Source organism: Bactrocera neohumeralis, chromosome 4 (genome assembly GCF_024586455.1).
Source record: "Bactrocera neohumeralis isolate Rockhampton chromosome 4, APGP_CSIRO_Bneo_wtdbg2-racon-allhic-juicebox.fasta_v2, whole genome shotgun sequence".
In the NCBI taxonomy this organism is placed as follows: domain Eukaryota; kingdom Metazoa; phylum Arthropoda; class Insecta; order Diptera; family Tephritidae; genus Bactrocera; species Bactrocera neohumeralis.
Window position 1 is genome coordinate 13,104,721 of NC_065921.1, and position 25,332 is coordinate 13,130,052.

The window sequence follows — 25,332 nt, forward strand, 5'->3', positions numbered from 1 at the left end:
TTTTTGCTTGTTTTTATCTAATGTTAATTTTTTGCGACAATGAGTCAAGGTTGCTCGTTTGTCATCATCACTTTTCGGCGGAGTTCAGTAGCAACACATAATATACATACATATGTACATAGAATAAAAAAAAAAATATATATAAAAAAATTAAAATTTCGAAAAACTGATTTGGCATTGCTGCGCTGCTTTTGTACTCAAGCCATTTCTGGCAGTTGAAGCTGATGTTCCTATTATTATTATTGTTGATGATGTAGTCAGTGAACATGCTATTTTTTATACAATTTACTTTGCAACAACACAGACATTTGGACACTTCAGTTAATTTTTGATTTCCTTTTATATGGCGTAAGCACACGATCAGCATGAAGATTAGTAAGAACATGCATTCAGAAGTAGTTTGGGTGGGTAGCAAATATTTCGAGTACATACACAGATAAAAAAATTAAAAATATTTATAGATATAAGATATAGAAGTTTCCAAATACAACTAAAACACTTTTAAAGCACCTTCATATTTTTAGAGATTTACATTTGAAATGTAAATAATAATTAAGCAATTAAAACTCCTTGAAAACTTCCAAGCAAATACTTATGATTTACAAACAAAATATAGGAAATACGAAAATTCACACCTTTTCCGCCATTTGTTTGTCTATCAACAGTGATCAGTTCGATACACTTGCCATCCTCTTCTGACCATTGCATGCCGACAACTTTCGCACACAGCGTTGCATGCGCACTTAATTTGACAGTTCATGATAAATGAGCGCTAGCTAATTGTGCGCTTGTAAAAAACAGGCGAACAGGTTAAGCATACAAATTTTCCATATAATCTGTTGGATGTTATGGAGCACGAAATTGAAAAGCAATGTTTACTCTGTATGTAACAATTAGCGGAGGAGAAAGTAAGTAAGTGTGCAATTTGTCAGAAAACTAAATGAAAATGTGTTGAAATCAATTGGATTAAGTTGTTTTCGATAGCATGTAAGCTTAACAGATTTGAAGTTTAGATGAAGCAGCAGAAAGTAGGATGAGTTTTCGGTGTACCATAGAAGTATTCCAATATTAAATCGAGATCGAGTGTACTTATAAGTATGTCAATAAGCATTTGGAGATCGTTGAGTAGTGATGCAATGATACGAGAAATACCTTAGTACGAGAACCGATAACTAAAAAAAAATATTGAGAAAATATTGCTGAAGCTAAAGGGTTTTTAAGGATCGTATTACGCAAAATTCCATGGAGAGTCGATTCGGCGCCTTTCGCAGTAACTCTTAAAGAACTGTAGCCGCTCGACGTTCCCAAGCGACATTACTTTGCTCTATGGCCTCTTGAAAAGTTCCAAGAAGATTTCTGGCTCAATGGGTATCTAAAAAAGCGAAATTGCCACATTTGGGACGAAGAGCAACCTGAAGAGATTTAAGAGTAAATTTGCATCCAGAAAAAAGAACAGTTTGATGTGGTTGGTGGGCCGGTGGAAACCATCGATTGAAATTTCTTTAAAATGATGCCGGTGAGAACTTAACCGTCAATGGCGACCAACTATCTGATGCCTGAAATGGAAGCTCGTGATTTCGGTGACATTTGATTTCTACAAGACAGCGCCACTTCCCACACATCACATCAATCAAAAGATTTATTAAGAGAACACTTCGGTGAGCAGATAATTTCAACTTTTAGGCTGGTCGATTGGCCACCAAGATTGTGTGATCTCACACCGTTAGAAGTTATTATAAAGTATAAAGTCTTTGCGGGCAATCCGGCTTCGATTCAGGCCTTGAAGCAAAACATCACGTGTATCATACGCTAGTTACCAGTCGAAATGCTCGAACGAGTCATCGAAAATTGGACTCAACGAATGGATCATCTGAGACGTAGGCGCGGCCAACACTTGAAAGATAAAATTTTCAAAAAATAAATGCAAAAGAATATTCTTTTGAATGATAATAAACGTTTCCCATTGAATTTGAAGTTTCTGTGCTTTTTTAAGTAGGGAACCTCGAATTGGATAACCCTTTAGAGTTGAGAGTCAATTAAAAACAAATATTAAGGCAGTAGCAAAATCGAAAAATCCAAAAACAAATGCATAAAACACTCGAAAGCAACTTATAATTACGATTTATCTTTCTTCAATCGCAATATTTTGCAATCGACAATTATTAAAATATAATTAAGCGTCTGTCGAAATACCGAATGATAACGACGAATAAAACTTATGATACGCCACATCTATTATTTCGTGGCGAGCAAATTGATCGGCTTTACACCGGTTCGACTTTTACCGCACGCAAATGTTTGTTGTACAACATTTACGTGATGGCCATATCTGTCACAAGGCTGTCACTGATTTACGCTAGTGTGACGTTTTAATGATCGCATCAGTGCTTAAAAATAGTTTGCACACATTATTTGTACCATTAGCACGTACACATACACATATTTACAGGAGGTACAAAAGGCATGGTGGCAGCATATGTATATATATATGGCTGTATTTTACTCATGTTCGCAGTCACACCATCACAATCGGTTTATAACATCATGTCGACATGACAAACGTTTACGGCATGCAGCAATGCGTCATTTGCTTTCGACTTTTGAACGTCATCAATTTTCAAGTGTCAAAGTGAGTACATTTTTTTCAGAGTTTTGTTTTTTCCTAAATCTAATATTTAATGCATCAGCGGCAAAATCTACAAGTCAGCAAATAACTTCGGTTCGTAAATCGATATGCAGCGCTCGCAGCTGATTAATGCAGTTCGATTTTTGCCTTTCTTACTCATTTGTATTTCTCACACACAACTTTATGTAGTTACATACACACTTAAATAAGTATATATGTATTTGTACATGAAACCGCAAAAGCAGGCAAAATGTAACTTCATATTTGCCACTTAGCTAGTCACATACACTCCTACAACCACACATAACTGCTCACATACACATACATATATACACAAATATGTATAATTAGCAAAATGCAGGTATGCATCTACCCACAAACCGCACACACCCACCTGCCAATACACAGTTAAATAGTTGCATCATTCAGCAGTTAAAACAACAACAGCACACACACACACACACAATAACACAGTTGACAATTGTCATGTGTCACGGATTGTCAGTGAGGCGACACTTATCTATTTAAGTGGCTCACTCACTGCTGCAACGACCTGTTGCTGCGGCATACTAACGATTTACTGTTCTTGTTGTTGTATAATAATGTAAACTGGCGGCGCACTCATTAAATGTCATTAACACCTTTTATACATGTTTTGTTTTGTTTTGTTGTTGCCGTGATTGTCGCTACTCTTGTTTGAAAAATTAACACTGTGTACATTTATCATTTGGTCTGTCTGTTTGCATTGCATTTGCACAAATAAATGGCAATTAATGCCACTTCTTGCAACTTTTTTCCAAGTGCCACAAAACAGAAATATTAAATAAATAAATGAAATTAATATTTGTAGCAGCGAAATTGGTATTCAACTCAAATATGGCGAAATAATTGCATATTTGCAATGCAAAGTTTTATTCTAATGAAGGGCTAATCATGAGGGAACCCTTACTAGTGTTGAGTGTTTAGCATAATTAATTCTTTTCGGATGGCAATTTAACCAGTTTAGTTTAAAAAAAGTTTATAATATATGAGTAATTATTTTATACCTGAACAGGGTATATTAAGTTTGCCACGAAGAGTGAGCACCCAACCTGAGAGGGTAAAATAAATTTTTAGCAAATATTTTTTCTCTTTTAGATTTGAAATATTGAGCATATTATTGGCTAATTATACTCCGAACAGGTTAACATGTATTAAATTAGCCACGAAGTTTCTAACACTCAAAATCAGAAGTTAAGGATTCTTTAAAGTACATATATGAGTATATGACAGTGTAACGAATGAAAAATTAGGCGATTTTCGAGATTTTTTTAAAAGAATGTACTGGATTGAAATTACTGAAAAATAACGGAGTTATGTTCAATTTCCAAACAATCAAAAAGATAAATGTATTATCGGTTTTAATTGAGTCGATCAATGAGAGCAATTTTTGGTCAGTCAATTTGTACCTTTCGTAAGCCCAAATGTTCGGTCAAAATGCAATAAATCGATGTTTTGGAGATGTTCAATTTTATTTCCATGAATTTCAATGAGATTTCCACTGATTTTTGATGAATTCATGCACAGTTTCGATGGAGTTTTCGGTGATCACGGATTTTGATTGGCCCACATGTTGATCCTCATGTATGTCCTCACGACCACTTTGAAAACGTTGAAACCACTCTATGTTTCTATTCAACTAATAAATGCGAGCAAATAACAGCCAAGAGTGAATCAATGACAATTATCCCATTAGTTTCCGTTCAGCCACCGCGAAAAAGAGGCACCAGCGCAAGACAGTTAGGTTGCTATAATCTTTTTATGTACTACTGTTCTTAAAAAAATTCCAAAAACACCATAATTTAATAAGAATTTATAAAAGCGGCAACTATAAATTGGACAGAATATTTCGGACAAATTCCATGATATCTCGTCCGTTTATCAAATCGGACCACTAAATTTTTTTTCCTTTATAAGTAACCTTATGAAGGGTGATATATGTAGCTTCGGTACACCCGATGAAGTAATGAAAATTAAAATTTTTTATACAAAATCCACTTTTTGAAAGTACACTCTCTCTCTCTCTTTCTCTTTTCGAAACAAAGAGTTTCTTTTGATATTAACTTTGCTCAAAAACGTACGAATATTGTCAGTGGAATTTATATTTCGTCCGAAATTTCAATGACCAGCGTTCAAAAAAAAAAAAACTGTTGCCAAATTTTGTCTGATAATAAAACTGCTAGTGACACAATTATGATTTATATATTCCACCACTGAAATTGTTTTTTTAATGGCCTATAAAAATTAATGTTTCAATGCTTTCATGTATTTTAAGTCGAAAATATTTCATTTATTAACAAAAATTTGAACAGTCTATACTATTAAAAATTAAAACGCCACTCGTATCCAGCGCTTACTGTACCCTGCATGCATAAATTTGTAATAACACTCCGTTTTATTTCACAGACTGAATGACTTGCACTCAAAAACTGTAATTACTTGGCTTTCTTTGAACCAAATTTCAGTAATAATTACAATGATTTGACCTCACTGTGGCATAAAAATATATTTTTTAAAACTTTTCATTTAAGCCGTATATTAATAAACACATTTTACTTTCATTTCAGTATTTAAAGAAACGCTATTGAAAAGGCATTGCATGAACGTTGAACTCATGCTTTCATTCATTTGCAAATTTTTGCTAAATCTTTCACATCGAATGGCTTAAAAAAGCCAAGCGTGCATGTTACCCTTCAATCCGAATGAAGTAAGTAGAAAAACAAAGTTAATAATCATTATACATAAGCGAACGCCGCAAGTAAATATGTAAATGACTTTGCTGTTTGCTTTTTGCCAAAGTCTACAACCAGTTTTAACGGCATTGAAATTAACATACGCGCGAGTTCATTCAAAATTCACAGGTATACACAAATTTACAAACAAACAAACGCATAGTTTACTATATAGGCGGACATGCATATGCGCATGCGCGAAACGTTATGTGGGGCTGCTGGTGTGAGTAATCCAAAAATCATACGATTTTGGGTTTTGAAGAAAAAACGAGAAAAAAAGTTTCCTTCAGTTGTACCGAAAGGTTTAATACCCTTCACAATTAAAAAATGTAAATACAGGAACTTGCCTTTGAGCGGCAAGTTCATATTACTATTTGCTATTGCTATATACTCCGATCTGAACAATTTCTTCGGTGTTTGTAGCGTTCTCTTGGACAATTATCTACAGCAATTTACGAGAAGATATCTTGTCAAATAAGAACGATCAATTTGTATAACAGCTATATGCTGTAGTGGTCCGATATCGACGGTTACGACAAATAAGCATCTTCTTAGTGAGAAAATAACTTGTGCTAAATTTCAGATTAATATATAACAGTTGGGGAGCTAGTTGGCGTACTCACAGACAGGCAGGCATGGCTAAATCGGACTCGTGGCGCTCGTTATATATTATATAAGCCCTTTCGGATGTTATAGGGTTGTTGGTAAACTTAAAATACCTTGTTAAGGGTATAGTAAATACGAATAAATATACGTTCATATGTATATATATACGTATGTATGTATGTACATATATACCTAAGCATCAAAACCAACAAATCATTTCAACGGAAGCAACAGCTTTAAAACCGGAGTTTGACGAACAAATTTAGAAAAGACAAAATGAGTTTGTCTGCTCGCACACACATCAGCGCTTAGATTGAGCATATTTACATATGTATTTACTGTCTCTAGAAGACGAATAGAATTCGCAGAATTGCCAAAAAGAAAATTTAAATAAATTGCCGCAAGCACTCTTCAAAATACACGAAATGTATCTTAGAAATCCACTTACAACCACATAGGTGCAAGTGCTCGCGTGTATATGTATGTCTACTAATATCTACAGACTTTTGTATGCTCGAACTCGCTCTTCATTCAATCCACTTTTTTCAAACTAAATTCACCAGCACACAGATGCTGCTTATGTATCATATGTGCATTGTTTGTGCAAATTTATTTTGCCACTTAACGTGTCGACCGCTTAATTCCGCAGCTTTAAAGTGCGTTAGTTTAAATTTTGCATAAAATTTGTGGCAAACGTGTTCTCAACACCGAATATATGAGGATGAAGAGCTGAAAGTAGACTACTTACTTTGTACTTTGGGCAATCTTTTTTAATCTTTAATTCATTTCGGCATTTTTTGGTAGCCTTTCATACAACGCTCATTGAGCAAATTAGCACAGCAGCGGCAGCAGAGCGGAGAAATGGTTCAATTCAGCGAAACAATCTTGTCACGGTGAGAACTCGTTAAACCACCACGAAAGTGACGGGATTAGGTCAATGTTATTAAAAACAACAGTTTATATGTACATACGTGTCTACATGTCATGCTCATGTGTCATATGGTTGCTGGCATTGCCAAAAAAGTGTCTTTTTTTTTTTAATTTTAAGCTCAGGGTTGTAAACCGCCAGGTGTGGCTGTGACAACTTTCAGCTGCTGTTTACGTGTTAGCTTTTCGAAAATGTAGACATAATGTACATCTGCGCATGCGCAAACGGAAATCATCAGTTAGATGCGCCGAAAGGTCATTCATACATACAAAATATACGTATGTTATTCATAATTATTTGAAATTAATTACAGAATGCCGAAAATACATTATGTTATGTGTATGGAGATTCCAAGGACCACATATACCGTTTTGAGTCAATTGAAGACATTAAACGTGAACCGCTACGCGCATTTGATATTCCAGAAGTTGACTTCAACAATTGTTCCGAGGATTGAAAAAACGTTAGCACAAGTATTTTGCTGCCAAGGGGGATTACTTGAGGGGGACGACAAAGATTTTGAAGAGTAAATTAAGAACTTTAAAATTATGAACAAAGTCTTACTATATTTTGCTCCTAGTCAAATATGCCAAAGGTAATTGGTATTTATTCGAGTACAATTCGTCAAATCAGAATTAAAAATCGTGAAACTCGCATCCTTAAGATAGAAATCTTATTTGGCTGATATATCGTATGCGTCGGCAAAGCTTTAATTCCACTACATCATTGAAATGTCTGCGGTGAGATCCAAAATATTTTGACCAAAATATCACAAAGGTGGGACTGTCAAGAAGGAAATGTTGAGATGTTTCTAAATTATAGATCTCCTTGAATTCAGCAGCTATGAGGATCATTTATGGCTTCTGACCCGGATTTTTATTTCTAAAAATGTCTGACCAAGATATTGACGTGTCATCAGAAATCGCAAAATATATTCCATTTACTAAAGCCATTGAATTTGTGAAATCCAAAATTCTGACGATTTCCTAATTGTATTTAATGGAAACTAAACTACTGCCCCCCTAAACAACTAGATTAGGTTAATACTCTGAATATTTATGGAAGTTGGGAAGAGTTAATTTTGTGCAATAGAAGAGAAAATAAGTCGTACAAGCATCGGAGTCGAACATTTTACCGGAATTTTACGACCTATCATAAATATTATATTTTATGGACGAATGATTTACACTTCTTTTGGAAAATTTTAATATTTAGAGAATACGCCGTAAAAAGTATTTTATAACATTTTCAAAAATTAACAAATTAAAGTCGTTTAGATCTGGGGCTTTTATAAATCGAGCTCATTCGATTTGGAGTTGCCAAAGAAAATATGTAGATACCCAATCGTGATATCTGACCCTTAACCCATATAATGTACTGAAAAACATTTGGAAATAGAAAGATAGACCTACTACTGAATGCCAGCACTATCCAGTGGGATGTTTTCCGAGCATCTTTCGCTATTAGTGGAGGAGTATTTTGAACCGCCTATCAGTTTTAAACCGTGTACACCTGATCTGAGTGCAGGAATGCGCCACACTAAACTGCCATTGGTAGATTACGACCGAGAAAGGTTTAGAGATGTGAGAGAAATTCCGTCTCCTTTTCGCACTCTTTACTAGGCACTGCAGGCTCAAGAAACACTTGTTCAACATGGACATAACCTCTTGTGCAAACTGCCGGTTTTGCAACATGGAACCGAAAACTACCAAACTTCCGATTTTAGGTTTCCCAGAAATTTGTAGAAGCAAAGTCAAAGCCCTTAGATTCATCTACGAAGACAGAGATCACATCACCTCCATCGCGCTCAGCAAGCTCCTGGAATTGTCCAGAGTGCTGGACCTTTGTGACCATATGTGACATAAGAGAGGACACCATAGACCATAGGTCGCAGTGCAAAAACTCAATTAATTTCTATCCTTCATATAGTATACATACATATGTATGTATAAAGTACAATGACCAATTGTAAAAAGTCAACACTACATTTTCAATAAATTGTATTAATTTACCACATTTGCCTTGAGCTATACAATCAAATTAGTTTTGTATAATAGAAATTAGAACGAATGTAAAAGATCATCTCAGTTTTCACAAAAAAACTTTATACGAACTTCATAAACCCATTTAACTGCCTACAATTTAATTAGGCGACATTTGATCAATTTTTATCTAGGCATACATATGTATATGCACACGCAACCAAACACACAAAGAAATATAAAATTGCACTTGCAATAAAGAATATTTGAATTGAGTTCAATCAAACGACCCAAAGTCGAACGATAAAGTGCACTCGATCAACGGAACAGGAGGCAGCCTACTTGCGAACACGTGCGAGAACACACGTACAAAGGTACTAATGTACTATGTATGTGCCATTTAGAAGCAGCTGATCGTAATATAAATGATAATTTTACTGATCGCTGATGATCGCTTGCATGCAGCAGCCACACAGAGGCATTGTGGATGCCACAAAAGGCATACAACAATTGCACAAAAGCAATAATAAAAGTTTAAATATGTGTATATTAAGTATGTGTGTAGGTGGGTTCACACACACACACACATGTAGGTAATTAGGTGCAAAAGATATCGCTGGTGCGTTGCAAATGTCGCCGTGTCGCATTACATAAATGAGTTGTAAATGAATTTGCATGCATTGTTGTGGAGGAACTGTTGAGTTGGGTGGCACGCCTATTAAATTTCATTTATAAACGTTTTTTTATTTCTTTTTCTCTTTTTTTTATTTCACTAACAGACGTTCAATGTGCAGCATGGTGACTGATGAACTGTTTGGTTTGGTCGTTTTGTTGTCATCGCCGCTGACAATTGACCAACCGTTCCATGTTTAATCCAAGTCAATTGCGGCGCACCGCATGTATGTATATATAAATATATATATACATATATACATATATATGTATACATGTACATATGCATGTGTATGGACGCGTAGCTGGACAATCAATGCATGCATGGCTGCGCGAACTGTTTGCTCTTGGTCGGCTGCAGTTGTGGGAGGCTGCCGGTAGGCGTTTACATATAAAGCACATACTTATTGCCACAACCATTTTATCTTATTTTAGTTTTCGAATTTTATTTTTAACTTTGGTTTTTACTATTTTTAATGCACTAACATCATTCGCATTTGTGTGCATTTATTATGTCCCAGTTTGCCATAGAATTGTGTCTCTGTGTCATGCTTTGTTCGGCTGGTGCGGATATAGCAAATGATAGCCGTAAGGTGAGCAAACTGCAATAAATTGCCTAAGCGGCAAGTGGAGCTTGGTTGTGGCACGATACATTGTACCAATTGACGCGTGCTATACTGGCAAATACGAATAAAATGTGCATTGTAAATCACAGTCGCTGATTGGAACAAGCTTTTATCAAAGTTTATGTGTGTTGTTGTGCTTAACCAACGGTAGTTTGCATATTTTTATTTCACAATTGTCACCATTTTGCATCAATAGTCTACCGAGAGACTTGCAGTAATTCAGCTGATTTAGAAATCCATGTAACCATGTACAAATAGAATAACGGTAAATTGTTGTTGTGTCTTAAACAAATGAAGCTCACTGAAGTTCAAGAGATTAACAAGAAGAGCAATGCAAGTGCGCCGAGAATGTCAGACAAAGGCTGAATTTAAAATGTCATAGCGTGCTGGCCCGAACCCGAACATACTATTCAAAACTATCCAAAAAGTAACTAATCAGCTGTGGTAAATATTTATTGTTTATATTTATTCTGATCCAGTTAGTTAGGGTAATGTATAGCCGCCTTTTATATTTCGGGATTTGGCAACCCCAGTTTTGCAATCTAGCAACTCCCAACTTTATCGTAAAATTTGACATTTTTGAAGTTATACAGTAACTTAAAATATTCGTCTCCGACAAAAAATGCAATTTAACCACGAACATTTTTTAAGTTACACAGTAACTTAAAATATTCGTCTCCGACAAAAAATGCAATTTAATCACTAACATTTTTTAAGTTACACAGTAACTTAAAATATTCATCTCGGACAAAAAATGCAATTTAATAGCGCACATTTCTTAAGTTACACAGTAACTTAAAATATTCATCTCTGACAAAAAATATAATTAAATCACGAACATTTTCGCGCGATTATTTTTACAACTTTCGATGTGGACTACCTCAGCAATAGTGCATCGGTGAACTTAAATCAGTTTTTGGCGATGAAGATGCATCAAGAACTAGTGTTTATCGATGGTTCATTGAATTCATTCAAGGTCGTAGATCACTCCAAAACGAGTTTCGAAAACTATTGATTATGTGGGCAAACTGGTTTAGCAAGAATGTCATATGACTTAGCGTGACAACTACAGGAATTAGTGGGACCACCATACATTCAATATTGCATGAACATTTGATTGTAGGAAAAATTCTTTCACGTTGCATCCCACACAATTTATCGAACGCAGCAAAAATGGCTTGTGTTGATTTGTCGAGAGAAATGTTAAAAAACAAAATATGATAACGGTGCTTCGAAAACGTCTATTACAACGTGATAGGTGATGAATCGTGGATTAATACGTATAAGCCCGAAAGTAAACAGCATTCGACAGTGACTGTCCTGAAAGTGCTGACTTCGAAAGACTTATTTTTATTACCATATGCAAAAAATAAACTAAGAAGTTGATTTTTTTCGACATCTGAAGAGGCAGTTGATGCTTTTAGGATGCATGCTTCGGAGGTATCTCAATCTGGGTTGGAAAGGTGCTTCAACAATTTGTTCAAATATATGCAAAAGTGTAAAGATCTGAATTGAGGCAGTTGATGCCTTTAGAACGCATGCTTGGGAGGTATTTCAATCTGGGTTGGAAAGGTGCTTCAACAATTTGTTCAAATATATGCAAAAGTGTAAAGATCTGAATTGAGAATATTTTGAAAAACAATAAAGCGATTTTCGAAAAATAGTATTTGCTTTTGTTCTCTAATTGTCTAGAATAGAAAAGGCAACCCCCGTAAAACGGTTCAGCCTCAGAAAACGTTTCTTTCTTGTTCTAATTTTCATCGGACTTTAAGTACAAAACATGCACATACTTTTAGTTCACTTTGTGGGTTACTCCATTTGCTGGATATCATCAGGACACTCTCTTATTTGCAGGAATGTGAAAACACTTAAATTCAGACGATATATTTCAGCGCTCAATTATTCAATTACATAATTAATTAGTGCTGGTGATCGGTCTACATTTTTCAATATCCAATTAATTTTCGTATTATTTCTCATGTCACATGTCATTAATTGCATAGCTGACTAAACTGTAGGGACTTAAAACTACTAACACACATTGGAATCCGCTCATACTTAATTAAATCTTATGTCACTGCAAACTCACTTAATTAAATCGAGAGACAGAGCGACTAATGCTCTGAGTATTGCAAACGCATTTTCAACTCAATTAAAATTAACGTAATTGTTTTTGTTTTTTTTCTTGCAAGTTGATTATAGAAAATTAATAAGCAAGAAGGAAATTATTAATAATAGCAGTTATTATGATAGTTTGTTGAGCTGCATAAACAAACTGCAATCATGAGGGGTATTATTTAAAGCATTAGTAATAAATAAATATGAGAGTGAGGACAAATGAGTTAACATAAACAATTTTAGTCAGGTGATGTGCCAAAAATTTAAAAAGATGCAATAAAAAATAATCAAATTAAAATATATAAATTGTTTATCGTCTCTTAAAATGTAAAACAATCTATCATTAAAAAACAACAGAAAATGAGTTTTTTATTGCTTCCGATTCACTAAATCATATTACGTATATGTAGCATAAAATTTTCAGCTTCCGCTGTCAGATATAACCAATATATAACCATTTTATAACTGATACTGGAATTTTGTTTCAATATGAGTGGCTTTTTATATCGTTTTTACTTCGCCTGTAAACTTATTAAAAGTGATGTTAAGTTATTTTTTGTCGAAGTCAAGTATATACTGTAGATATCTATGCATTTCGCTTACTTTCTAATGCTAAAAGACAAGCAAAGTCATTGATAATTACACCTAGAACCGCCGCTTTGAATAAGGTGCTATTGTCGTATTTGAGAAATACACGCGTACGCACGTCACTGTGCTATTAGTTTTTCAGCAGCTCAATGCTAATTGACTACAACAGATCAATTAGCACCGCAATGAAGGTCTACCTAACTATCAGGCACCGGCAACTATAAATGTCGGGTAAAGTCATAAAAGTTGTGATGTTAAAATTACATCAGCGTAGACTGGGAGCGCTCATGTGATATAGATCGATTAGCTTTTATGAAAAAAGTGTTATAAAAATTTGAAAAAAATATTTGCATATATTAAGTTATATTACTTAAAAAAAAAATAATTTTTACAAGCCTATTTTTATGATTATTATATAATTATCAGTCAACTAACTGAGTGTGCTAATTAATTTGCGCAAAAGCCATAAGAAAATATATATTTTGCTTAAACAATTTTGCTAATAATAGACTCACATAGGACAAAAACAAAAAATTCATTCAAAGAAAGCAGTCAAAACACATACATATATAAACTAATATAAAGTCTAAACACATAAATAAAGGCCTGTCTTCTTACAATAAATTGTCACACTAAATAGTTTTGTCAGCCTAAATGAAATTGAATATGTTGCTTCAAACACTTAATGTTGACAGTGCGACATAAAGTGGCATGTTCCGTGATAAATAGTTCACCAAGCTAATCAACAGTTTTGTCCGAAGCATGCATGTAAAAGATATTGAAAAATTTGTCGCTAAGAAAATAATAAAAAAAATAAATAAATTTGAAATATTTGTGTCTGACAAGTCGCCGTTGCCAAATGCCTCGAAATACCTACAAATATATTTAGTTTTTGTTTTCAAAAGCAGCAACAACATTTAAGCGACAATACCACGCGTGGGTGTGCGTCTAAATGCAGGAAACAGACCACAAAAAATATTGCTGACGTGCGTGAGTGATGCCATAATCAGCGATTAGAAGCGTGTCCTTCACTGCCATCAAAAAATATATTTATTTGACAGTTTTTCTCACAATAAAATATATAAAATAAATATAAAAAAAGTTTTTTTTAGCGAATTTCGCAAATATTTTGTGTGCGAAAATATCAGCTGATTTCAGGAAATGTCGGCCGGCAAGGGTGTTTACTGTTTCCTGTGCCAATTTTGTTTTCGTTTTTGTGCTTTGCTGTTTTAGTTAATTATAGAAATAACAGCTTGTTCATTTAATTCATGTATTAACTGCTTATTATAAACATATATACATACATTTTACTAACATACTATATACAAGTATAATACAGTACACTTGTATCATGCTCATTCAGTACTAATCTGTAAAATGCTTGAGTAACATTGTTTGAGTAACAAATAAAGTATTTACTACAAGTTTAAGCGACCTTGTCGATAATGCTACTTATTTATGGAGGTAATTGCGAAATATTTGTTTTTCAAAAAAATATAATATACATTTAAAAAGAACAAGTAGAAAGATGACTTATTCGTTTCCCCATACTAACACATATCGTCATCATAAATGCAAAACAACGTAACTTCAAAATAATCGAAATTAAGTTTTTTATTGCTTACGATTCACTATATCAAATTACATAAAATTTTCAGCTCTTGATGTCAGATATAACCAATATATAACCAGTTTATAACCAATTTATAACCAATATATAACCATTTCATAACCAAAACTGAAATTTTTTTTAACGAACCGATGAGATTTTGCAAATTTTATGCGTTTTTTTTTTTTTATGGATATAACCAGTTTATAACCAATTTATAACCAATATATAACCATTTCATAACCAAAACTGAAATTTTTTTTCAATATATCTTTTTATTTTTCGTGAAATAGTACTGGTAATTCACACAGTAAGGGAAGTTTTAAAAATCACTGCTTTACAATGAAAAATCAGTACTATGCTAAGCATTTCAATTTAATTGATTGACTAATCGGATTTGGTTTCGATATTCGCAATTAATGCATAATGCATAGGTCGCTTGGTCGCTTATACAGAAATTGCATGGAAAATGATTTACTGAGAAACAATAATAATAATTTAAAATGCATAGATGACTAAAAGAAGAATGAAAAGATAATAATTATATAAAAAATATATAAAATATGTGGCGGAAGAATGCACAAGGGTTAAAATTAAGAACATAAAATATATAAAATAATAAAAAAATCATCACCAAAACAACAGGTATAAACCATGTACATATGCATAGAAATATACATATAATATACGTTGTAAGTACTGTATATATAAAATATATGTACATATGTATATTGTATATACATTTATACAAATGATTTAATTAAAAAATAAGTTACTCAGCTTATAATTTTTCATTGCTCAATAATACAGCTCAGTAGCAATTTTCATATCAATGAACTAGATCTATTACAAAACAAATATTTTTTCTAGCAACGGTCTAAATGTGTACATATGTAATTAGGTATATGTCTGATTTGAATGGAAAAGCGTGGCAATCATTTTGACGGACACTGGACCAAGAACATTTTCAGTTGTTGTATACAATAAATAAATGCTATCAAACAATCAAATCAATTACCTACACAGATTAATCTGTTTTAGACGCACGCCTGTAAACATATACCTACACACATACATATACGTACGTAAATGGAAGTCAGTTGAGATCAAGTAACCTAGTGTAAGTGACAAGTGCAACCGCTTATACTAAACAGGCAACTAAACCATATTCATATGTATTTCCCAGTAGGAAATTGTCAATCAATTAATACATAACGGAAATATACTAAATTGTTTTGAAATTGTGCATTTTTTATAGATTTTGAAATTTGATTACAACAAATTTGAAGTGGTTAAACCCACTTCCAAAAAATCTGATTTATTTCTTTGCTTATATACTTGTATATATAACTTCGAGTAATCGGCTCCAAAAACTTTAATTGAGTTTTTCTCAAAACGAAAAGATGCGGCGACTAACAGTAGGTTTCAAGACCGGATCATATTCCTGTAGAACTCTCAGAGATAATCTAGTGACTGATGCCCAGAGCATACAAAAATCGTGGAGGGAACACTTCCCCAGCCTGCTGAATGGCAGTGAAAGCATAACACCAGGAGATGGTGAACCCGATTCCATATAAGGTTCTATCAAGCGTATTGTGAAAGATTAACACCCACCGTGAACAAAATGATTGGACCTTATCAGTGTGGAAAATCAACAACTGACCAGATATTCACCATGCGCCAAATCTGGGAAAAAATCTGCTTTCTATAACACGAAAAGAAACTTCTTTACGCCGCTATGTCTGAATTTGGTATCCACGCAAAACTAATACGGTTGTGTAAACTGATGTTGAGCAACACCAAAAGCTCCGTCAAGATAGATATTTTAAAAAATTTTAGTTACAATTTATTTTTGTGCTTATTAAACATAGCTGGAAATACAAGGTGAAACATGGCACTTCCATTTCCTACCGGGTGTATGCAACAACACGTGTATTACATTAACCGCCAGACGCCGAGCTTTATTTGCTAAGAGTGTATTTGAGAATTACTGTTGTTACAACCACGAACGAACGACAATATACTCGTTACAAACATGCCAACAAACACTCATGTTTGTAACTTGAAAGTTTCCGATGCCAGCGGTGACTTTACGACCTTGAACTAGACACAATTCAAAATTAGAAAACAGAAATAAAAATAAATTAAGAATAGAAATGATACAATAAAAATATAAATATTACAGATAAATTCAACCACAAACGGATCAGCGCAGTGACATTGCTGACAGCTTAGTTAGCGCGTAATTGCAGCGACAGCCAGACATAGAGCACAGCACATGAGTAGAGATTGACGGGACGGAGGAATCAAGCAGGCTGCTGGCGGGAAATGATGATTGAATTGTGGCGTCTGCGCGGGCGGATATGCCAAGACAAAACGGAACTGATCTGCTGCGCAAATGAAGCGCAACGCTGCAATCACAGCAGCTCGTTCGCGCGGCGAGAAAGTGTTGAAATTCTGCGCCTGATGATGATGATGCCGGCAAACGCCGACGCCACATTACACAAAACCGGAAATGTGCACAAATGCGCATATGTATGCGTGTGTCTGTGTGCTTGCACAGCTATTTCATTAGCATTTGCGAAAAAATAAAATAGCCAAAGCCGAAAAAAAAACAAATAATAAAGCGCTTGGCTTGACACAACAGTCGACGGGCATTTATACGCTGCGCTGCCCGCTTTTACTGGCAATTGAGTCAGAAGTTCATTTTTGCTAAATATTTTGCAATTGTCATTGCTATGCACTTATGCCCCTAGACGAATGCCAAGCCATGTCACTGAAGCGGCAGCATAAACACACAAACATACGTACATCAGGCGAGACAGACAATGTTGATTGCCCTCAGCCGTGATGCTCGCTGCAACAACTGTGCAATTTTTGTGTTGCAATAATTGTGGCGGTGCATGAAAAAATATATATAAAATGGCAGGGGCAAGCAAAGCCTAAAAAACGATTGCGCATATTTATGCTGGCGCATTTTGATGTATGCAAAGTAGACACGGCAGTCTATTGATAGGCAGACATGCCTACACGCAACCAGGGAATTGTGTGACGGAGCGCTTTATGCTGCACAACAAACAATGGACAGAAGGCGAGGCCTGCACGGCAGCCGAGACCAGTTGTTGCAACAATCGAAATAAGGTGCAATGGGTTTACTATATAATCTATTTGATATGCTAGTTAGTTGCGTATATTTTACATTAGGGTGGGTCAATTAAAAAATCTCTCTAGATAATAATCAGCACAACGACCTGCGGTAAAACGAAAATTGGCAAAATTGAGTCATAAAAAAAAAAAAATGTTGAATTTTACCCAAAATTTTGATAATTTGGGGCTTTCCAAAGTTCGAATTTTGATCGGATAAAAAAGCTGGTAGGTCATTTCTGGAGAATTTCATTACTTGGAAAAAAAATTTGATAGCGATAGGGGATCATTTGACTGCGAGTAACTGATTGTGGCAATTTAAAAAAATTCTGTTAAAAAAGCGTATATCTGAACTTCATTTTAAGTATGCATTTTGTTTTTAAGCCCACGAAAAATTTCAATAAAAAATATTGGTAAATCCCATTAAAAAATTTTTTTGTTTTTGCGCCAATTGTATTATAACCCGTCGCGAAATAAAAATAAAATATCCTAAATGAAATGAACTTCCAAAAAAAAGTATCGATCCACCCTAATACTAGTAGATATAAAAACTGCCTCACTGCTCATTGCAAATTAGCCATATGCGCTCGGACAGTAATTACTGCCAGGCAGTGGCATGCAAAATTATAAGTTGTATGCCACTACTTCCAATGCACTCAAGCGCTTTTACATCAATATTATATAAAATTGGCATTTTTGCATTCAAACATATAAACACTGCAACGACAATAACAAAAGACACACGCCTTTAGCTTGGATAAACAGTGCGTGCTGCAACTTCAACTTCAACATCAGCAACTCAATGCTAATTGTTGGCTTGATATACATACAACAAAAATACTAAGTATGCAGCACAGCACTGTATGTTTACAGGAAAGAAAACAACAACAAAGAATTATTTAAGAGCAAAACAAGTCTACTGTCTACGTGTCAATGACAGATGACTAAAGAATTATAAACTGAGCTGATGATTACCCTAACTATGTATGTGGTGTTGTGAAGTAAGAAGCGAGCAGAATATAATTAGTTTTGATATCAGCACAATATTATTCCATTACCAATACGGAGAATTTTAAGAATTTTTATGGAAATACGCTTCCAAACATTAAATTTTCGTATAGTCACATCAGGCAGACTCCAAGGAATATTGATTTTAATGTACGGTACAGAGATTAATGTACAGATATTAACATAAACGATGGGGTGAGAGTTTTTGAGTCTCCAGGAGATAACTTATAATATATTATCTGAAACGAAAAATTCATTGCGATCGTTATGAAAAGCGTTAGGTATTCTTTACAAAATCAGTTGAATCCCAGCAGAATCAAAATCGGTAAATGTTTTGTTGATGCGAAATAAATATTTCTTATAATGCACTTGATCTACATACATCTTGCTGAATCCGGGCCAATTAAAAGAATCTCTGAGAATAGTTTGTTCTAACTTAGGTTGACGAATTCTCATCTAGACTTGAACCTCAAAATTAGCGCAGTCAAGTTAGCAGGTTAGGTTTGGTTATACTGGCTGTCTGTTACGACTTATGTGCATGGATCTCCTGGTCATTTTTAAAGCCAGAGGGAGATTTAGTTTAGTTCGAGCTGAAGTATACGTCATATAGGGCGCTTTTTGCAAAGTTTAAATCTTGTCCTTGTATACGTACTGCGGAACTTCGAAGTTCCTAGATATTTAAGATGAGTTCTAGATAAAGCCGGGTAGAATCAGAGAAGACGTTCTCTCTAATACCTACTTCCCAGCACTTTTGAGATGTGTCATTGTGACTAATACCCATCCAAGCTCGCATGTAGTGCCAGTAAACTTTGAGTTGTCGCTCGACCAACAACCGCACTGCAGTCTTTTCTAGATCATGTATGCAAAAAGCTCCAGAACGGAAGCCAGCGAACCATTGTTGTGCTACACGAACTGATACAGCATCGTCTCCGTAAACTTCACAAATTTCATTGGTGGCTCGCGTGGCATTCTTCCCTTTTTTATAAAAAAAAATTTCAAAATAAAGCGAATTTCTTCATTATATTCACTCATTTTTGAACAGCTGTAACTTTTTTTCAACTTTCCCGAGATTCATCTTTCTTGGTTACATTAATCTCACCTTTCCAACACTATACATATGGTATGACACAATATGATTGGTAGTACTGAAGATATACGGCCGCAACGACATCTATTGAAAAAATACGAAAATACTTTTTCGACTACCCAATATATCACCTTGATCTGTTTGTCACCCCTTTCGGAAATATTACTGCATATCATTTTTAGCGCCTCACGTATTTCTTGGACTGATTTGGTAGCCATACAGCAACCTCATCAGCTAATTCGTTTCCGAATGCTCTTGTGATCTGGAACACCTTATATATGCCACAGTTTATGAATCAAAGAGTAATTTCCCTTTTTCCTTTTAATTTTTGTTTTCTTCATTTTTGAAACCACCATCCATTCCAACAATCTACTAGCATTACGAACAATGAAAGTGATTTTACATTTATGTAGGTACTTATGGCCATCGCTTATCATGCCACCTAATGGACTACCATTCAGTATGTAAATAACGAACGCCCAACACGCTTGGTGGCCTACATTAGCCCACTTGGTTAAAATGCGAGTGCCACCAGCATTCAGCGTAAAATTCTTCAATTTCAATTCATGGATACAACACCAACTAAGTACTGCCAATTGTAATTTGCCCTCAAGGCGAAACTTTAAGTAGTCGACGCCGTTGTGTCTTGCCGCACATGTTGTCCAAAAGTGAGGAGGTGCAAGCGATCAACTCGTGAACACGTGCGCGCCAAACGAACAGAAAGTCATCGCCTATACACAAGCACAACTGCATGTGCGTGTACACGAGTATAAATCTAGCTTCTTTGGAGCAAACACAACTGGCGGTGGGGAGACATGCAACAGGCAGCCGCGGGCGAAGTGTCAAAAGTGCCGACAAAAGTGGAAAATCGTGCAATCAATGCTGCAAATGCAATCGAAATGGAAAAGTAACAGTGAAGTGTCAGTTTGTTGGCGTACAATGGCAACGCTGGTACAGTGTGCGGGCGAAAACAGTTAGCAAGTGATAGCTAAAAGTGCCGGTAACAGTTAAAAAGCCAAATGTACTTGCACGTACAGCGCGTACTGTTCGAGTCACTTGACAATTTATCGGCCAATCTGCAGATGCACACACACAAACAGCAAATTAGATACACACATACATATATGTATATAACTGGGAAGCGAAGGTGTGCAAAAGTAACAAAAAAACGGAGACACACACGCTCACACTTTGGTACGTTTAAGACGCCCAACGAATGGGCAAACAAAAAAGCAACAAAACAAACAATCAAAACAGCTGCATTGAAACGAATACGGCAATTGCACCGGCGGGATTACAGGCGACTGATAAGCGCTCCAGCAGTTAGCCGATATCGATAGACAAAAGTCAGGTTTTTGCGCCAAGTGCGGCAACATTGTTGCTCACCTGCAACAGCGCGCCACACGGCTCGATCGGTTCGTTGGTGTCTGCCAATGCCACTTGACTGCTGCAGCTAGCCGCCTGTTGCAAATGGCAATGTCAGCCTTGACAGCTGCGCTACCTTGCAGAGCTGCAAAACAGATTGCCGATTTTATTGATCGGCGCAACTTATCTCTGAGATACTTTTACCAATTGCGGTTAGACAGCACGACGGCTTCGTTGGATAGCTTGTATGGGCCATACCACCAGCCAATAACAACAACAAGTGATGTTTGCCTGTGTGTGCGTGTCGCTAAAGCGCAATTCAACGATCGTTTGTCGATTCAAATCGATCGAGTTATGAATGTCCAAAAGCGCCGGCCGGCTTGCAGACACACATTGGCGTAAGCGGCGATAAAAAGCGCCAACAACTTGTTTTGATTGTTGGCGGTTTGTATTATTTCTTTTATTTCTCACTTGCCTCAGCAGCTGCAGCTATTCAACCGAGCCTAGCTGCTTGTGTGCTGCTATCATTGGCGCTGTCAGTGGCGGTGACTTGACTTTGCTTGTTGACTGTCGAGTGTCGTTGTTGGTTGAGGCATTGCGTCCCGCTGATGACTTACGCTGCTGTCTCACGGATTGATGTTTTTGCGCAGCTTCTGAACTGGTTTGGCGATTTACTCACAATTGTGTGTCTAAATGTAAATATCCATATACATACATACTATACATTTTCTCACACACGCATGTCTTTCTTTGTGCGAGTTTCATATCGCCTGATCTAGCCTAATGAAGATCGTGACTAAATTGGTGCTCTTGAAATTGACATTCAAGTAATGGCGTTAAACTCACTCGTATTTCTACTCTTTGTTAAAATTATACACGCTAAGCGATTATAGGTTTATGTACGAAATAACTGTGCTTTCTAATATTCTACGTATTTTATTTTGCGAGACTATTTATATTTTAGAGTTGAAAATGTGAGGACTAACAGAATAACACAGAGATTTAAAAAAAATGACGTTTTGTAGGGTCAAAGTACTTTCGGTTTGAATTTTAGATAGAATAGACAAGGTTTCCACTATTTGACGGTATGTTTGAAAAATTTCACATTTAAGTAGTCTTACTGTTGTGCGACAGACATGATCTTGAAAAAATTTGTGGGATACGTCCGTCAAGGTTAGGGAGACACGTGTGTTCAAGGAACAATTAAACAATTAAATTAAACGTAGATTTAGATTTTATAGTAGTAATAAGTTATAAAATTTAACAGTAAAGATTTGCATGAGAGAATAATGTAAGTGCAATATGATAACAAGTTAAAGTTACTTGAAGTAATTACTGGTTGATTGAATTACTACTTAGGGAGTTTTTACGACACTAATTTCACAATTGTCTATTTACCTTTTTAATGATGAAAAGTCCGAGACGAGTTCAGTTGATAAAAACAGCCGTCAGCTAATCAGGTTCTATAATGAAAGACAAGGAAAAAAGTTTCACTAACTCGTTCAATATCAGTATAAAATATATTTAAAACTTAGGAATATTAATAACATATGTATCTTGTATACAATTTTGTGTAGATTATATGTCAGTTCAGTTATTATCTGTTTTTATTTTCTAACACGGTTCGAGTTAAATGGTCTTCGCAAAAGCAATTCGTCGAACTGGGTATACATTTTTAAACTAAATTTTTAAATATATAGTAATCCATTTCGGGGTTCCTTAATTTTTTAAAAAAACACAGAAACTTCAAATTTAATGGAGAATATTTCATTTGCTTCCTTGATGATTCTAGTTAATTTTTTATTGTAATTTTCTATCAGCTTTAGTTTTCATGATATAGTTCCACTTAAATGTGGAGGGTATAAAAAGGCTATATGAGGAAAACTAGAGCTGATAGAGACAAACTGATTACAGATTTGAATTCAGCGCGCCTAAATTAACTAGAATCAGTCGATAAATTCAAAGAAGCAAACATTTTTTTTAATTTTGTCGGGCTGTGTTATTCGAAAGAACATCCTTTGGCATTTATTTTTGAAGATTATCCATCTATTTCAAATGTTAGCAACGGCTCTGTTTCAGATGGTCCATCCATTGAGTCCAATATTCGATGACTCGTTTGAGCATTTCGACTGGTGACTGGCGAATAACATGCGTGATGTTTTAGACTTAGCCTCACAGGAAAAAGTCTAGCGATGTGATATCGCACGATCTTGGTGGCCAATCGACCAGCCCAAATTTGAAATTATCTGCTCACCGAAGAGCTTATTTCAGGCATCAAATAGTCAGTTATCATGGCCCTATAATAGTCGCCATTGACGCTTACGTTCTCACTGGCATCATTTTTGAAGAAATATGGACCAATGATTCCATCGGCTCACAAACCACATCAAACCGTTGTTTTTTTCTGGATGAAATGACAGACCTTGAATCTCCTCAGGTTTCTTCTTCGTCCCAAATGCGGCAACTTTGCTTGTTTACATACCCACTGAGTCCGAAATGAGTCTCATCCCTGAAGAAAATTTGACTCGAAAATGTCGGATCTTCTTCGAACTTTTGAATGGCCCATTGAATAAAGCGCTATCCTTTGGGAAAGTCGAGCGGCTTCAGTTTTTGCACAAGCTGTCTTTTGTACTCTTTCAATTTAAGATCTCGACGTAAAATGCGCCAAGTTATCTATTATATTATATTCTTTGAAATTTTTTTTCGGAGTTATGAAGGTATTTGTAGAAATTTTTTAAAGTGATCTCAAAAGTTTCAGCGCATTGTATTCGAAAGACTGTTTTTAGAGTTAGTGAGGAAAATTTCGTCGAAAGTGCTTGGACGATTGACCTGAAATTTTCACAAAACTTTCTTAGAAATAATTGAGATAATCATCGAGGAAATAAAACTTTTAAAAATATTGTGCATTTTTGAGGTCACTTTGAAGCGTACATTTTTTTTACAAAAACGAAACTTTTTTTGGAAATCAAAACAGAAAATTGCCCAAAAATCGAGGAAGAGGGGAAATGAATATTGCGCTTCTCTCGATAAGAGATATTTCTTTGAGCTTTTAATTGTAACGGAAAGACTTTCCTTTTTTGTAAAGCATTCAATTCAAGCAAAAAAAAAACCGTTGTTTTACCCACTCTAATATACATGTAACATACGTGTCAGTTAAATATCATAAAAATAAGCATGAATTGCATTTAACATGATTCTCCTATAGCATGTCAATAAAATGTACAAATTTTACCTAGAAAAGTCTAATAAATGAATGACTTTAAGGAAATCGGCCTGAGCTGTCATACATATTGCATAAAGGTGTATGTACGGTACATATGTATGTATGTGCTATAAAATTTACAATTATTACATTTAGCTTATTTGTCATCTACAAGTACTATTCATTGAGTAAAATTATCAAATAATAAAAAATACTAACTTTTTATAACTTAATTTGTATGCATAGGGAGGCACAATTGCAAAACTTACTTCGCTGGAAGCACGTTTGTGTGTTTGTTGGTGTGTAAAAGTCCATTTCTATGAGCCTACATATGCATTAAGTGAAAGCCAATTCTTTTCTAGCGAAGCAATTAAAGAGAATATAAAAATGTGCACTGTGTACTGGGAAACACATAACAACCCACCAAGGCAGGCGGGAATTTACCAAGCTATGCATGAAAACATGGAATAATTATGTATGAGTACAGGTAAGGCACGTGATTGCATTTAAATGCATGGAAATTAATATTTCATATGAATTCTGAATACGCACCGCAGACAGAAGAGAAAAAAATTTATTTAAATGTGTTTAATAAAGCAAAACAATAATATTCCAATGCAATTGCTGTAATATAAGCCTTGCTAGGCTAGAGGCAAGTACACAAATACCATAAGAGTGAAATGTAAAAGTCAAAATGTTAAAAAATTCAGTAAATTAGAATAAATAGTAATTTTTTTCATATTTTGCCAGGCTTTTACATATTAAAATTTAAATCGATTGTTTTCATTCTACTATGTAATCGCTCAGTTGAATCAGCTCCATCAGCATACGAGGATCTTTAAACTCGTTATTCTCAAAACTACATTTTACAAAGTTGCTTGAGTGACTACTCGAAGACAAATGATCCAATCACTGTCAATGTTTTGCGAGTTATTCACAGAATGATCTATCGTTCTTTATATGAAAGAAAATCCAATTTTGGCTGGCCAAAAATAGTCAG

General features: G+C 35.0%; 1 protein-coding gene across 5 annotated transcripts in view; it reads right to left on the minus strand.

The window, feature by feature from the left end:
- The window catches only part of LOC126755652 (protein windpipe), a 100,074-nt gene that overhangs the window by 20,200 nt on the left and 54,542 nt on the right, over positions 1 to 25,332 (minus strand). For all 5 annotated transcript variants that reach the window (XM_050468378.1, XM_050468379.1, XM_050468380.1 and 2 more), the window contains one exon: positions 22,529 to 22,593. The gene's annotated coding sequence lies outside the window, so the exon portion shown is untranslated. The remainder of the gene's footprint in view (positions 1 to 22,528; positions 22,594 to 25,332) is intronic.